This window comes from Lissotriton vulgaris, chromosome 2_1, assembly GCF_964263255.1.
Source record: "Lissotriton vulgaris chromosome 2_1, aLisVul1.2, whole genome shotgun sequence".
Lineage (NCBI taxonomy): Eukaryota > Metazoa > Chordata > Amphibia > Caudata > Salamandridae > Lissotriton > Lissotriton vulgaris.
In genome coordinates, this window is record NC_141687.1 from 2,041,491,241 (window position 1) to 2,041,506,359 (window position 15,119).

At 44.6% G+C, this 15,119-nt stretch overlaps 1 protein-coding gene across 1 annotated transcript in view; it reads left to right on the forward strand.

Moving 5' to 3' along the window:
* The first annotated feature begins 3,155 nt into the window (after nucleotides 1–3,155).
* The window catches only part of CEP152 (centrosomal protein 152), an 804,909-nt gene continuing 792,945 nt past the window's right edge, over nucleotides 3,156–15,119 (forward strand). Inside the window, exon 1 of the mRNA XM_086958276.1 lies at nucleotides 3,156–3,301. The gene's annotated coding sequence lies outside the window, so the exon portion shown is untranslated. The remainder of the gene's footprint in view (nucleotides 3,302–15,119) is intronic.

Here is a 15,119-nt window from a genome sequence, read left to right on the forward strand (position 1 = left end):
GGATATAAGTGCAGATAATAAGATAAATACTATATGATTGCATTCTCCCAGGGAATTTCAGCATTCAGGCCTCTCTTGAAAGTGCCCAAAGAGAAGATCCAGAAAACCTCTCTTTTTCTCCTAACTCTGTCGCCACCTTTGCTGTCCGGTAGTCTAATTTTTTCTAGAATTCGCCACTTAAAATCATCAGGTGTATGATGATTGTCTTGGAAATGTTTGACTAGTGGTGCCGTATTTTTATTAGTTCGTATTGCTGAACGGTGTTCTGTCAGTCTAGTCTGAATGGGTCTCGATGTTTCGCCGACATAGCCAAGTTGGCAAGGGCATAAAATGAAATATACACAATTAGCTGTTTTACAATTCCACATGTCATTGGCATCTGCGCGGCAACCATTATGTTCAAAGGACTCGCCTCCTATGATGCTGTTACAGGATTTGCAGGACGAGCATCGGACTGTACCTCTGACTGGAAAATTATCACTGATGGACCTTTGAACAAATTCAGAATTGATATTATTTGCAGTAAAGCGTGAATGCACAATCAGATCTTTTAAATTCCTATTTCTTCTATGCGCAAACATAGGTTTGTCTAACTTGATGTTGGTAGGATTCGAGTTCAAAATGTGCCAATTGGTATTCACGATATGCTTGACAGTGTTGTCAAGAGTAGAGTGTTTCGTGATACATACAAGTTGATTATTGACTGTAGGGATTTTTGTTCTTAGCAGGGAATCACGATCATAGAACCTGGCTCGTTTGTACGAGTCCCTGACTAGTCTGTGAGGGTAGCCTCTGTTCAAACATTTTTGTCGCATAATTTTAGCTTGAGTGTCATAATCTGCTAAATTAGAACAGTTCCTTCTGACTCGAAGGAACTGGGAAAACGGTATACTTTCTCGTTGGCACCGGGGATGAAAACTTTTGAAATGTAAGAGGGTATTCCTCGCAGTGGATTTGACGTAAAGGTCCACTATGAGCTTATTATTTTGGTGTTTGATAATTATGTCCAAGAACTCTACTTGTTTGTTATTATATTGAGCAGTGAACTTGAGGTTGGTATCGACCAAATTGATCCACTCTAGGAATTCACATAGTGAATCTTTCCCATTGGTCCAGATAAAAAAAGATGTCGTCAATATATCTGGACCAATGGGAAATCGATTCATAAAAGGGTGCTATCTCATTGTATATAAACTTACTCTCAAAAGCTGCCATATAAATATTGGCAATCGATGGAGCAACCGATGCCCCCATACTGACAACTTTTGTCTGACGGTACAGGGTATTGCCAAACTCTATAATATTGTCAGTCAGGACAATATATAAACGATCTAATAAGAAATGTTTGGGGCATGTAATATCAAAGGTATCAATGAACCAGCTAGTCGTAGTCATCACTTCCTGTTGAGGGATGTTACTATATAATGAAACCAGAGGTTCTAGTGGTGACATCATGTGGATGACAATGAAATCCCACTACCCAAATAACTGAATCACATATCCACTACTCAAATTAATTCATATTTTTCTACTATACTAATTTTCAACAGTAATCCTTAATGGGTTCCGGAGTGGCGTGCTACTCGCCAGAAAAGCGCTTCAACACCCATCAGGGGTAACAAGTGCTATATGAAAGCAAATCTTTCTTCCCTTTTTATCCCTCCCCTATCCTTCTCACTCCAAGTAACTGAATAAACCACCATGCAATTACTGCATATTTCACCATATTAAATCACCACTAATCCTTTGTAGGCTTCCTGAATAGCGTGTGTCAACAAGCGCTATATAAATACAGACATTTGTCCTCCTCTATATTTCTGCTAGCATTCCAAATCCAATTAACTGACTAACCTATCCACCACTTAAAATGTACTTGCATGTTTCACTATACTAATTCCACACTAATCCTCTATGGGTCCCGGAGTAGCGTAATACTCGCCGAAAAAGCGCTTTGACGCCTCGTCAGGGGTAGTAAGCGCTATATAAATGCAATTACAATACAATACAATACTTTGGAGTTCGTACTTCTTCCACCAACAGGACCAACTTCACTACTGTACACGTACATTTATATAGCGCGTTAACCTCTAACATGGCGTAGTAGCATATAAGATTACTTAAATTCTCGTCTGTGTACCTATAATTCTCACCGTACCTTAAAATTCTACAGTTATCGTAAAGCAGTTAACAGGGTGGTAGCGATAATTCAGAAGACCTGCGTTCAAAGAAGGTGGGGTTTGATTTTAAACAATGCTGGGCTGGCTCTCCTGCTAGGGTAGTGTTTACATTCCAAACGCGCAACTCACTAGCTCGCTGGTGTAACATATATAAAACTACCTCTACGACCCCGTCTATTCGACAATCAAAGACAACCGCCTTCCCGCGGCTTCCCGCGCCGTGTCAGCCCTCTAGCAACCGTTGCTACCTACGCGAACATGCGAATGAGGCTCAGTAACAACAGTGCAACCCCTGTGAACCGGAAATGTCAGGCTTTTATTGAAGTACATTATAGGTCTGTTGGGAAAGGGAGGATTCTTTGTCGAAAACAGGCAGCCATATTGAATAGGAGTATCTGCCGTTGAGGTACTGATTGATACCGTGAAAGTATTTGTGTAAAGTGTCGGCTTATTAACTAGTTGGTGTTTCCTACTCCATCTACTATTCGAGTTCAGTAGATTCTACATGACTTGATCTTCCACTCAAATACTGAATGGTAAAAATGATTCCCATTTTACGGACAACCGACTGGAAGTCGAAGTGGATGAGGACCCCATCTTGAAATTGCAAGTTGTACCTTCTTTCAATCGGTAAGAACAGAACGATATCACGTCAAAGATACGATTTAAACATTAAATAGGGAACCAAATACGTATAGTCTGTTTTGTTGTAAGGAAACATACAGTGCGTCAATATGTGGTACAGCAAAGCGTTGTTATTTTCAATACTGATAATAATAATTTTTTGTGGTACACATACCTAAATCGCATAATGAATGGTTGTTTTTCTTATTTTTTCCCGACTATTAACTCGCGATTTTCAAACCTGAAATGGCCGACGGATTGCCAGCTCGACAAGGGTTCAGGTGCAAGTCACCATATCTAGTCTTTCTTTTACTTCCATAGCGACATAGAGCTCTACGCCTCTTTTTGCGATGAGGCTGGTGATTGGTGGAGGTGGCACTGCCTGTTTGCTCTGTCCGGTCCAATGGACTCTGAGATAGGTTTTGACTGTTAAGAGGGAAGAGGAGACTACGGGCATCTGGGGGGTTTTGTATTGCAACATGTATTAAGCAAGAAGCAAGGTAAGAAACGTAATTGGTTTATTTTAGATTCACCCAACTGGAATGAGCATTAAAGCTAGTCGTTTTACTACTTTAATCGAGTTGCCTTCTAGGTGATACAAAGACATCAGGGGTTACTGTAGCTCCATGTTTGCTGATCCCCCATTGATTTCCTTATGGTGCAGGGAAACTACACATAATCTCAGTAGTGCTCATGTGATCAACTAGTGACGAGGGAACGTTTGTGTAAAAACCTTCACTGATTCAGTTGTTCGTAATAGGCGCATAAATATCACACCTAGTTGCTTAACCACACTTGCATATTACCTAGGGGTTAGGGGGATTTCCGCAGTAAATGTATTATCCCACTGACCTTTCTTTCTTGGATAAAAAGTTGGTGCTCTCTAGCTCGCATGTCATCCCACCTTTTTGCAGTGACTGCACATATTTCTGCAGGTGATTGCTCTTGGCTATTTTAGCGTGCACGGTTGTGCTTAGATCTTATTTCTCCATGTATGCTTCATGGTCGGAGATGAACGTTTTATGCGGCTATATACGGTTGAGGCAAGGAGTTTGGTGACCTGGCTCTTCAGTAAGCATACATGTGAGGAAAATTGGAATGTTAATGTCGTGGTGAACCGTTTTGTCGTCAGTTTATAACCTGAGACTCGTTCGATATTGGATAATATGATACGATATCTTTCCTAGTCGAGGTGGTTAGTGCTTCGCTTTCCTGTATAGTGTGTGTGTGTGTGTGTGTGTGTGTGTGTGTGTTTTGTTGAGACATTGGCCCTACTGTAATTCAGCTCTCTTGGGAACTTGAAAAAATATAATTTCTGATGTTGTGTGGCACCTTGTACCATCCCAGCGAGGCTACCCTTCGTTCATGCAGGGTTGTATCGCCCCTCTTCTCACCTTCCACAACGAGCAGCTAACTATCATAACCTGTTCCTCAAGCAACCCACTCTTTCCTTGAGCTCCATTAGACTCTCTTCCGCATTAGTAGCTGTTCACAGTGTGACTGTGTAGGCAGTTGGGATTGACTGAACAGTACCTGTTTTCACTGTACATGCGCTAGTGCTCCCACATGGAGATATAGACAGTGGGAGGCTAAGTGAAGAATGCGCTCCACCACCATTGAGGAAGAGGGGTAGCATTCTTTTCCTGGAAAATTTAAAGGCCTTTTTGTGTGTGTTTTTAGTTTCTAAAAGGCTTTAGTAATAATAGGAACAGAGACGTATGACAACCTTTTCATCGCAGTAGTAGAGAATACAATATGGCAATAAAAAATTTGAAAAATACAGCAAAACCCAAGTTATACAATGGTACAGACATACTGATAGTGAATACATTCATGAAAAGTACATTTTTAAAAAACATTTTACATATTGGGTATGGGAAAAGAAACTGGGTGGAGGTGAAAAAAGAGCGTAGGGGGCAAGGAATCCGTGCCAAAGAAGCATATAAATAGATTGTATTGTATTGTAATTGCATTTATATAGCGCTTACTACCCCTGACGAGGCGTCAAAACGCTTTTTCGGTGAGTAGCATGCTACTCCGAGACCCATAGGGGATAGGTGTTGATAAGAAACTTCTAAACTATTCTAGTTAACTGATCATTTAAAAATAGAAGCATTGAGTCAAAGCAATTACAATAATAAACTGAATGTCAAAGGGGAACAATGGTATTGGGTAAACCGTATAATCGGGATGGTTTTAAATTCTCTAAAATATGACCATTGGTTATTGAATTTGTTTTACTACTATTATTTTTTTTAAAAAGTGGTAAGAGGTAGCCATAATAGTTCATTGTTATTCTTACAACGAGTAGAGGGAATACAAGCCCTATCCAGTCTATCTATTAAGAGAACAAATACAATACCACCAGGTTTTGTATGAAATGGCAGAGAAACCTTTCCAACTGAAGGTAATCTGTTGAAAAACAACAGTAAGTAATAAATCAAATAATTTTGTTTTTGGTTAAAACATGAGCATCATCGGCATCACTCAAGCTACCAAGAAAAAGATATAGTATTTTAAAGGGATAGTGATAATGAGAAATGTTATTAATTTGATTCTATACCCTGTACCAGAAGGAAAGAGTGGGACGGCACCAAAGCATCATATGCATTAAATCACTAGGAGGAGAAATCACTGGACCAGGATTTACAGGTGTTTCCTTGGGAGAATGTAGTGAGACTTGAAGGGGTAATATATAACCTTTTGCATTATGCATTAAATCAGTAGGATGAGAATCACTGGTCCAGCATTTACTGGTGTTTTCTTGGGAGAATGTAGCGAGACTCAAAGGAGTACTATATAAACTGTTATAGATAAAGAATAAAGTTTGTGTCATATTAACTGTTCCGGAAGCTTTATAGAGTTTTTACCAAATTTTATCCAAAAGGTTAGAAGATACTGAAAAATCCAAACCTGCTTCTGATAGTAGTTCTACCTTGTTAGGTCCTGTTTTAGCCAACGCGCATGCGTTGGCTGCGAGACTTATGTAAGGTGCTTTCAGAAATGCACCCAAAGGCTTTTCCAGGTGGATTCCCTACAGTGCATGTGTGCTGGGCGCATGCACTTCGCTTTGGGAGCATGTGAGCCTCTCTCCGCACTTCAAAGGAATCTGCTCCCACGCCATTTCTTGATTTTTTTTTTTTTTTTTTTTTTTTTTTTACAACTGCGATTACTGATGTTGTTAATTTGGCAAGAACAATTTTCGATTCGAACTTTAGAAATACCAGCCTTTTTCACCCTCTCAGATATTGTGTCCCCCGCCGTTTCTGGCTTTTTTTTACAACTCTGATTACTGATGTTGTTAACTTGGCAAGAACAATTTTTGATTCTAACTTTAGAAATACCAGCCTTTTTCACCCTCTCAGATATTGTGTGTCTGTCTGTGTCTCTCTCTCCAGACTGGCTTTCAGACTCCAAGTGTTTTGTTTTGAGAGCATTTATACATTGCAAATATTCCACCTTAGTGTTTTGGTTTAGCTAGATGACAGTACAATAAAAGCCAAAATAATTTGATAATGGTGCATTTCTTAAACATTTGAAAAACGCTATGCATTCTGTTAAAATAAAACTTGTAAGTCTTGGCGAGTTGCTTGCTTCAATCAAAGGAAAGACTTTCCTATAAAAATGACTCGCTGTTGTCTATTCCGAATGTGGAACCTTTAGTAGGGGAAAAATACATGTTTGTATGTTACAAATAAAAAAAGTAAAATGGATTATACCGATGGCTTCACAAACCCTCAACCCTGCTAATAGTAAATCATGATCAGAGACAGCCGCCCCTTGGGTACTTGTGGCCAACTTAGCTGTTCAGGTCAGTCACATTGGTCTGTGTGCTCACTTGACGAAGTTGTCTCCTGTAGTTGCACCGCCCATACCCTTTCTCAGAGTGTTACCAACTACAGAGAGACTCAGTGCCCTGTTGATGTATCATGTTAATTGGTCCTTTGTACCTTTTTGTTATTCATGATTCGCCTTTTGCACCACTGCGTCTAGCACTCTTGTTACCTTTCTTCTATTCGCTGGGAAAAGAGACAGTGCACAGAGCAACAGTGCGTTGGATTACTCGTAAAAGGACTTTATCTTGCTACTTGCTTTTGTACTTGGTGTGCTTTTTATAAACATGGAAAATTCAAAATCGCTTTGGAAGAAAACAGGTTGTGGCTTTGAGTAGTACTCTGCTATACCAACAGACGAGCAAAAATTTGTGTTGGGCAAATAAAATAACAGAATCTCCTGCTGGTTCAGATCTTTTAATCTACCAAGGTCCGCAATAAATAAGATCGGAAAGAAAGAATTTGTTTTTTTGGTGACGCTCCCCTTATCTCTTCCTGGCCCTGGTTCTTTAAATAGTTTTCATAGAGAATACATTTAATCGCCATTTGGGGGGTTCATTTTTTGATTTTTTGGTATTTGATACTTTTCTATTTGGCTTCCCTTCTGTTTTTCCCCCTTATCTTGCATAGGCGCGATACAGTGGACCAAAGCAGTTACATGACACTTACTTTTTCTGCCCACGTCATGCTGTGGGCTAAGACTTAGCATATGTGTCGTTTTAACTGGTAAATTTGACTGAACCATTTGTTTTTTCCTTTTTTTTCCTACAAGATATTGAAGGATTCCAGTTTGCGTTTCTAAGATCTGATCAGAATTTTCCAGATTCTTTTCCAGAAGTATTAATATCGAGTCCATAATTCTCTGTAGTGACAGAATAGTATTAGATACAGGATCTTGTCTGGGTGCAGATTGAGGCATAATAAACTACGGGAACTCAGTAGATTGAGAGAGATTTTGATCTAGCTCTAACAAATTACTCGGTGTACTAGATAATATACAAATGGATTGCCTTTGAGCATTATTAGAGTCAAGATGAACAGGTGAGATGAGGTTAAGATCTGGTAGAGTAAAATCAGTTGGTGCGACTTGTCTTAGGCCCTCCTTTATTTTCGTTTTAGAGAATATTCTTGGAGGGTCTATCATGAGCGAGAGATTCTCGAGCTCTTTGTGCTCGTGGGATGTTGTAGGATCATACATTTCCAGAGGGTCTGCCGATTGTGCATTTTTGTGAGGTTCATCCTTAGATGGAAGGACTTTGAAGGCTTGGTCTTCACTTATAGCGTCAGCTTTTCCTTTTACAATAATTGCGGATTGCTTTGTCTGATCCTCTGTAGACGATATCGCTGTAGGTAAGAAGAAATTCGTTATTAAAAGTTTCTCTGTCGGAGCCGAAGTTACAGCTTGAGACATTGTACATGGGCTCTTGTAGTTGACTGACGATCGCGCTGTTCCCACTTTTTTCATATGTAAAGTGCGGGACCGTAGCCTTTTATAGACCTTGCCGTTAAAGGGGGGAGGGGGGATAACTGTGAGAAGAATCAGCTGAGATATTTTCCCCCTATCTACCTTCCAAGTACTGGAGCACCCAACCTCCAACAGCTTTCTCCTGTTTTTGAGCCTTCGTTTCTTCCTATCCGCCTACTGGCAGTCTGGCAATCTATCGCCTTTAGCTGGTTTTTGGCTCTTCTTCAGGTCACCTTACCGCCGCCCTACCGCCGAGCTGCTCGGTGTACTCTTTATACTGTAGGTAGGTTTCTGGATTTTGGGAGACACGACTACCCTTTCCAAACGCAGATGGCTAAGCAGATGGCTCAGCTTTAACCTAATTAGTCAGAGCTGTATAGATTATTAACTTAAAATATAGAAGTTCCACCGAATTCTACAAAATTCTACCAGATGTTGACAGGTGCTATATTGGGCTCATTTCAGTTCTACCGTTGGCTCACGTCGAGGCACATGCCCCACAATAACGGAAAGTAGGCAACAGAAAGTATCTGTGAGTCAGCAGAAAACTTCCTGGCGTAGCAATGTTCACTGCTGCCGCTGCATAATCTGCTGCCTATCTGCTTATGGTTTTTTGTGGTTTTCTCAGATTACAGGGGGATACAGAGGGGATGCAGAAGTGAGGAATATGCGGGACAGCCAACAATCACCCACCAACCTGCCAGAGCACGACAGCCGTCAGCGTTTTCCTCGCCTGCTCCACTCCTCCTCCCCTGCTCCCACTTCTGCTCTGCACTGGCCGCTGTGTCCAGATCTGGGCGTGCACCCGCCGGCGTCCTGCTGCTGAGGAGAACGCCCCCCCGCAGCTCAGTCCCAAGGCCGCGGCCTCTCGCAGCCTCCACAGTTCTCGCCCTCCGCTCCGAGTCCAGGGATGGGTGTGCTTCTCAAATGCCTGGAAAGTGGTGACATTCCTGAATCTTGGCGAGGGAGCGTGGTCGTACCCATTTTAAAAAAAGGTGTCTGATCAAACCCTGCAAACTATAGGCAAATAGCTCTCCTAGACGCTTGCAGCAAGATCTTTGCTGCTTGTATTTTGGAACACTTAAAAGACTGGGCTTTTTCCAAGAAAGTAGTTCCTATGTATCAGGCTGGGTTTCGCTCAAAGCATTCTACATTGGACAATATTGCTGTGTTCCAAACTGTGCTAGATAAGTTTGTGAAGTCAAATGGCCAAATTTTATATTGTGCTTTTATCGACTTTTCGACTGCGTTCGATAGTGTAGACCGTCCGACACTATGGAGAAAATTGGCTAAATTAGGGATACCCAAAGATCTCCTAACAATAATAATCGCCCTACATACATCTACATGGTGCAGAGTTAAAATGGGGGGCGAAAAAGACCTAACCAAACCTATCCCTTTGCAGAATGGGCTAAAACAAGGATGCTTATTAGCTGCTTTATTATTTTCTATTTATATCAGCGATCTCCCAAGGCGTTTCTCTCAAAGAAATAATTTTCCTCCAAAATTAGCTCAAGTAGATATACTGTGTTTAATGAACGCAGACGATATCGTAATTCTTGACCAGACCCGATAGGTCTACAAAGATCTTTGAATGAACTAAATCTCTATGCAACTGAAAACTTCCTGATGCCAAATCTCAATAAAACTAAGGTACTCCCCTTTAGAAGCAGAAGGAAACCTTTGTCTTATACTTGGTCCCTAGGAGACAAGCCAATAGAGTCCGTAAGTGAGTATGTGTATCTGGGTCGAACATTCACTTCCAACCTCCTAGATAAAGCCCACATTTGCCACCTGTACCGGAAAGCAGATTCCAATGTTGGGGCTCAACAGAGATTGTATCTTTCCACAGGAAACAGACACCTTAATTCAATGCTGGAAGTCTATAATATGAAAATCCCCCCGATCTTATCATATGCCATGGAATATTCTCAAATTAAAAACGTGGCAATCATTAAAAGTAAAAGAAGGGCTTGTGTCCTCGGTTTTGGGCCTGAGGTTACCCATGCCGTGACAGGTACTTCAGAGTTCTATGAGGTATAGGGATGGGGGGTTGGGGGCGCAGGGGGGGAGGAAGGGGGTGAGTTGGGGCTGCATATGGTTGCGGTAGGTTGGGGAGTTGAGGTTGGCGTGGAGGGGACCTGGAGTTGGAGGGGGGGGACTGCACATGATCTGCTTTGACATTCTAATAACGGTGCTAAGTGTGTGGGTGTGGCGCAGAGGGCCCACCTGGTTGGTTCCGCTGGACTATGGCTGATGTTCCTCGAGAGCTCCCTAGTGAGTCCATACGCGTGATAACCTGGAATGTCAGGGGAATGCTCGACAAGATCAAACGGGGGGCGATTCTACGATGGGGGAAGAGGGAGGCGGCGGATGTACTTTTGCTGCAAGAAACACACATGGTGGGTTCCAAGGTGCTTAGCTTACAGAGGTTTGGGTACCAGCAAGTCTTCCATGCCGGGTTCTCTAGAGGGTCCAGGGGGGTGGCTATTTTGGTGCATCGCAGGTTGGCCTATGTTCATGAGAAGCAGTGGGCAGACACACGGGGTCGCTACATCTTTATCAAAGGAATGGTGGGGGTTGAGCCTGTAGTGTTTGGTAGTGTTTACGCCCCTCCACATCTGCAGTGGGCCTTGTCTGAGAAGCTGTTCACGGTATGGGAGGATATCCCAGAGTCTTTGGCAGTAGTTGGGGGCGATTGGAATGAGGTGATGGATGTGTGTATGGATCGCCAGAGACGGCAGGAGATGCAGACAGCTGCCCCTCCAACCCGGTTGAATGCTATGGTGGAAGGGATGGGCTGGGTGGATGTGTGGCGCCATATGCATTCCAAGGTGCGCGGGTACACGTATGTTTCTGCGGTGCATGGCTCCTTCTTGAGGCTGGATTATGTATTTGTGCCCAGTGTCCACCTGAGCAGGGTGCGGGAGGCCGAGATCTTACCAAGAGGGCTGTCGGACCTTTCTCCAGTGGCAATCGGAGTCGAGCTGCTTAAGCAGCGACAGCCGTTCCGGTGGAGGATGTCCTCGTGGCACCTTCAGCAGCCTGGCTATGTCCAACATTTGAGGGGGGCGATTTCCCATTACTGGCAGGAAAACCTGTTGGATGATATTGACGCTGTTGTGGTGTGGGAGGCGATGAAACCCACTATACGGGGTGTGGACATTGCGTGGTGTGCGGCAGCCCGTCGGCGACGCCGGGAGACAATTGTGGCGGCAGCTGCTCTAGTGGAATCCCTGGAACAACGGGGCCGGGGAGGGGGCGACGAGATTGTGGTGCGGTTGCTCCTGCAGGCACAACAGTCTTATGCAACTATATTGCTTGATGAGGCTAGACAAGCGTGGCTGGCCACGCGGAGCAGAATACACCAGTGGGGGGATAAGTCCTGCACCATGCTTCATAGGCTATGTCAGCGTGCGTTCCAACCGGTTGCTCTGCCGGGCCTCACTGCGGAGGATGGGGTGGCGATTACAGACCCGGCTGAGCTGGCGGAGAAATTTGCTAGATACTTCACGGCACAATATGCTCCGAGAGATTGTCTGTCGGCGGACGAAGTAGCTAAATTTATTGACGACTTGCCCCCGAAATCGGTCTCCGAGGAGACCAGGAAGGCTCTCGACGTCCCCCTTACGGCGGAGGAGCTGGGCGATGCATTGGGACAGCTCAACACCGGGAAGGCACCTGGGCCAAGTGGCTTCCCGAGCGAATTTTATAAAAAGTTTCAGCTCCAACTGGGGTCACATTACCGAAGAGCACTAGAAGAAGCGCGAACGCAGGGTAGATTGCCACCTGACTGGCGCCATGCCGAAGTTGTGGTCTTTCAGAAGCCGGGCAGACCCCAGATAGCCCCGCCTCATACCGCCCAATATCCTTGCTAAATATAGAAGCTAAAATTCTGGCTAAGGCTCTAGCGCTGTGGTTCCCAAACTGTGCGCCGCGGCGCCCCGGTGCGCCGTAATGAGGTGCCAGGGGCGCCACGCACACTAGGGTGACCAACCGTCCGTTAATTCTGTCATTTTGGCCATCACAGGGAGCAGCGCTGCTCCCCTGTGAGAGGCCTCACCCCTGCTGCTGGAGGCGCCTCGCACACCTCCAGGAGCACGAGAGCAGCCCCTCCCGCCCATTGTCATTCAGTATGCCGCTGATTGCCACTAACTGAATGACAATGGGGCAGTCTGGTGGTGTGACACCATGTGGCGGCCTCCTCCTGCGTCAGTGTACAGCAGGGCATTCTGTACGATAAAAAGTAAAACGCCCACGCTGCAACGTTAGAAAACCCTTCACTCAAAAAAGCCTGTAAAATAAGTTTAAAAGAACAGGTTATCGTTCTATCACTGTCCTGCAATTTTAGAACTGAGGTATTTTCAATATTGTATTCAACAAAGCCATGGTTGCTCCTTTCTTTTTTTAAGGAACTAGCAACCATTGACAAAGCCAATAATCCTGGCTTGTTGAGGTGTAATGATACTTGCTGTATTATATATCTGGATGCAATAACAGAGAAACATAATACCAATGAGGCGGAACACTATTCTAAGCGCAGATTTTTAGCCTAGGTGTTTTAAGCTGCGCTCTTAATGACATCAAACACCCCCTTTGAAGAGACCCCCCCCAGTTTTTTTACACCGCTTAAAGCCCTGGAAACAACACCATGTTACAGTAACCTCACATCCTGGCACTGTGCATCATGCATGACTTCTACGTTTTCAGTCTGCCTATGTGCAGGGGCGTAGGGAACTCTCCACCAGCCCACCCCTTGCTGTAGTACATTCTTGATGGGACTCTTCTGCCTGCCACTCTGCAAACAAAGGCTCCACTCATAATGTGAATAGGTGGGTGAGTAAATAAGTGAAGGAATGTCTGAATGGCTGGATGGATTACTGAAAGGATGAATGCATGAATGAAAGGGGGAATGGTTAGATAATGAAAGAAAGGATGAATGGATGAGTGAATGAATGGAAGTATGGATGAGAGAAAAGTTAAATAGATGGATGTATGGGTGGAAGGGTAGATGGATGGGTGAAAGTGTGGATGGGTGTGAAAGGATGGATGAGTGAAAGGGCAGCTGATGGGCGAGTGAATTGGTGGATGGGTGTGTGAAAGGATGGATGGGTGGATGAATGAAAGGGTAGATGATGGGCAATTGAATGGGTGGACGGATGAATTGATAAGTGAAATGGTGAATGGATGGACGAGTGAAAGGGTGGATGTAAGGATTGATGAGTTAGTGAAAGGGGGTAGATGGACAAAAGGATGGATAGATGAGTGAAGTGAAAGGATGGATGGATGAGAGAACGGATGGCTGGATGAGTGAACGGATGGTTGGATGAGTGAAAGAATGGATGAGTAATAGGATCAATGGATGGATTCATGAATGGATGAGTAAATGGGTGGGTAGATGGATGGAAAAGTGAAAGGGGGATGGAGAGAGAAAGGGAGGATGAATGACTGAAAGGGTGAATGGGTGGAAGGATAAATGACTGGGAGAATGGATGAGTAAATGAATGGGTGGATGGATGAGTAAGTGAATGGATGGCTGGGTGGAAGAGTGGATGCATGGATGATTGTACAGATGGATGGGGTGAAAGGGTGGGTAGATGAATAATGGATGGATGAGTGAAAGGGTGGATGGAGGGATGGATGAGTGAAATGATGGACAGAAGGATATATGGTGAATAGGTGCGCAAATGGTTGAATATGTTTGGATATAGATGGGCACACAGATGGGAGGACAGACCTTTTTAGTGTAAAAATAAAGCTGGGGATACTGATTACGACAGACCAAACTCAATGTTCCATTTTCTCAGAGCGGGTCTCAGTAGCAAAAGGTACTGAAAGCAGCAGCCGGCATAAATAAGGGTTTGGGACCAGGCACTCTGTTGGGGAAAAAAACGATGGATTGGGATGCAGCCAAAGTGACTGCCCGTGGATGAGATTAATATTTCAAGCATTCCAACCCATATAATACGTTCATTGCGTCTCAAATACTTTAAGGAAGATAACAGGAGGTATACACCACCCACCCACCCACCGGTAAAAAAAATGGCGGGGAGCCACGGCCAACTGCCGATTAGGTCAGGGGAGCCACAGGTCAAAAAGTTTGGGAACCACTGCTCTAGCGAACAGACTACTTCCGTACGTGACGGATCTGGTCCACCCAGACCAGGCCGGCTTTATGCCTCGTAGGGCGACGAGGCACAATATCCGGCGGGCGCAGGCGGTGGTTGATGCAATGGGAGCCTCAGGGGAACAGGCGGCTTTGCTGCTAGCAGATATAAATAAAGCGTTTGATTCGATGAGTTGGACGTACCTGTTTGTGCTCCTGCCTCGTCTTAACCTGGGCCCGGTGTTCCTTTCATACATCGAACTTCTCTATACCGACATTACGGCTTAGGTGCGCGTCGCTGGGGCAGTCTCCGAAAAGTTTCTGATTGGTCGAGGGACCCGACAGGGATGTCCACTGTCCCCATACTTATTTGCCCTAGCGATGGAGCCGCTGGCCTCTTGGGTGCACATAGATGCCCAGATGCGGGGCATTGTGTGGAGCTGGAACCTCACGGACAGAATTGCGTTATATGCAGACGACGTCCTATTCTTTCTTACGGATCTGCGTCGCTCCGGGCCCCGAGTGTTGGAAATCATGCGGATTTTCGGGGAAGTTTCGGGCCTTTGTCTGAACCCACGCAAGTCCACTCTGTGGGTGTTGGGAGGCGGTGTCGTGGAGGACCCCTGGCGTCGGGATTGCAGGTCGCGACCGGAGGCTTGAAATATTTAGGAGTATTTCTCTCGGAGTCAGTGGACATCGCCTGGGAGCGTAACATAGTGCCAGTTTGGGAGAGGGTTCAAACAGACGTGAAAACGTGGTCTCGGATGCCCCTAACAATCTTTGGTAGGTCCGCAATATTCAAAATGGTTGCGCTCCCACGTCTCCTATACCAACTGCAAAGCTATCCCCACCTAATTAGTCCCCGGTGGTTTCAACAGGTCAACTCAGTCTTGAGCAGATTCCTATGGGCCGGG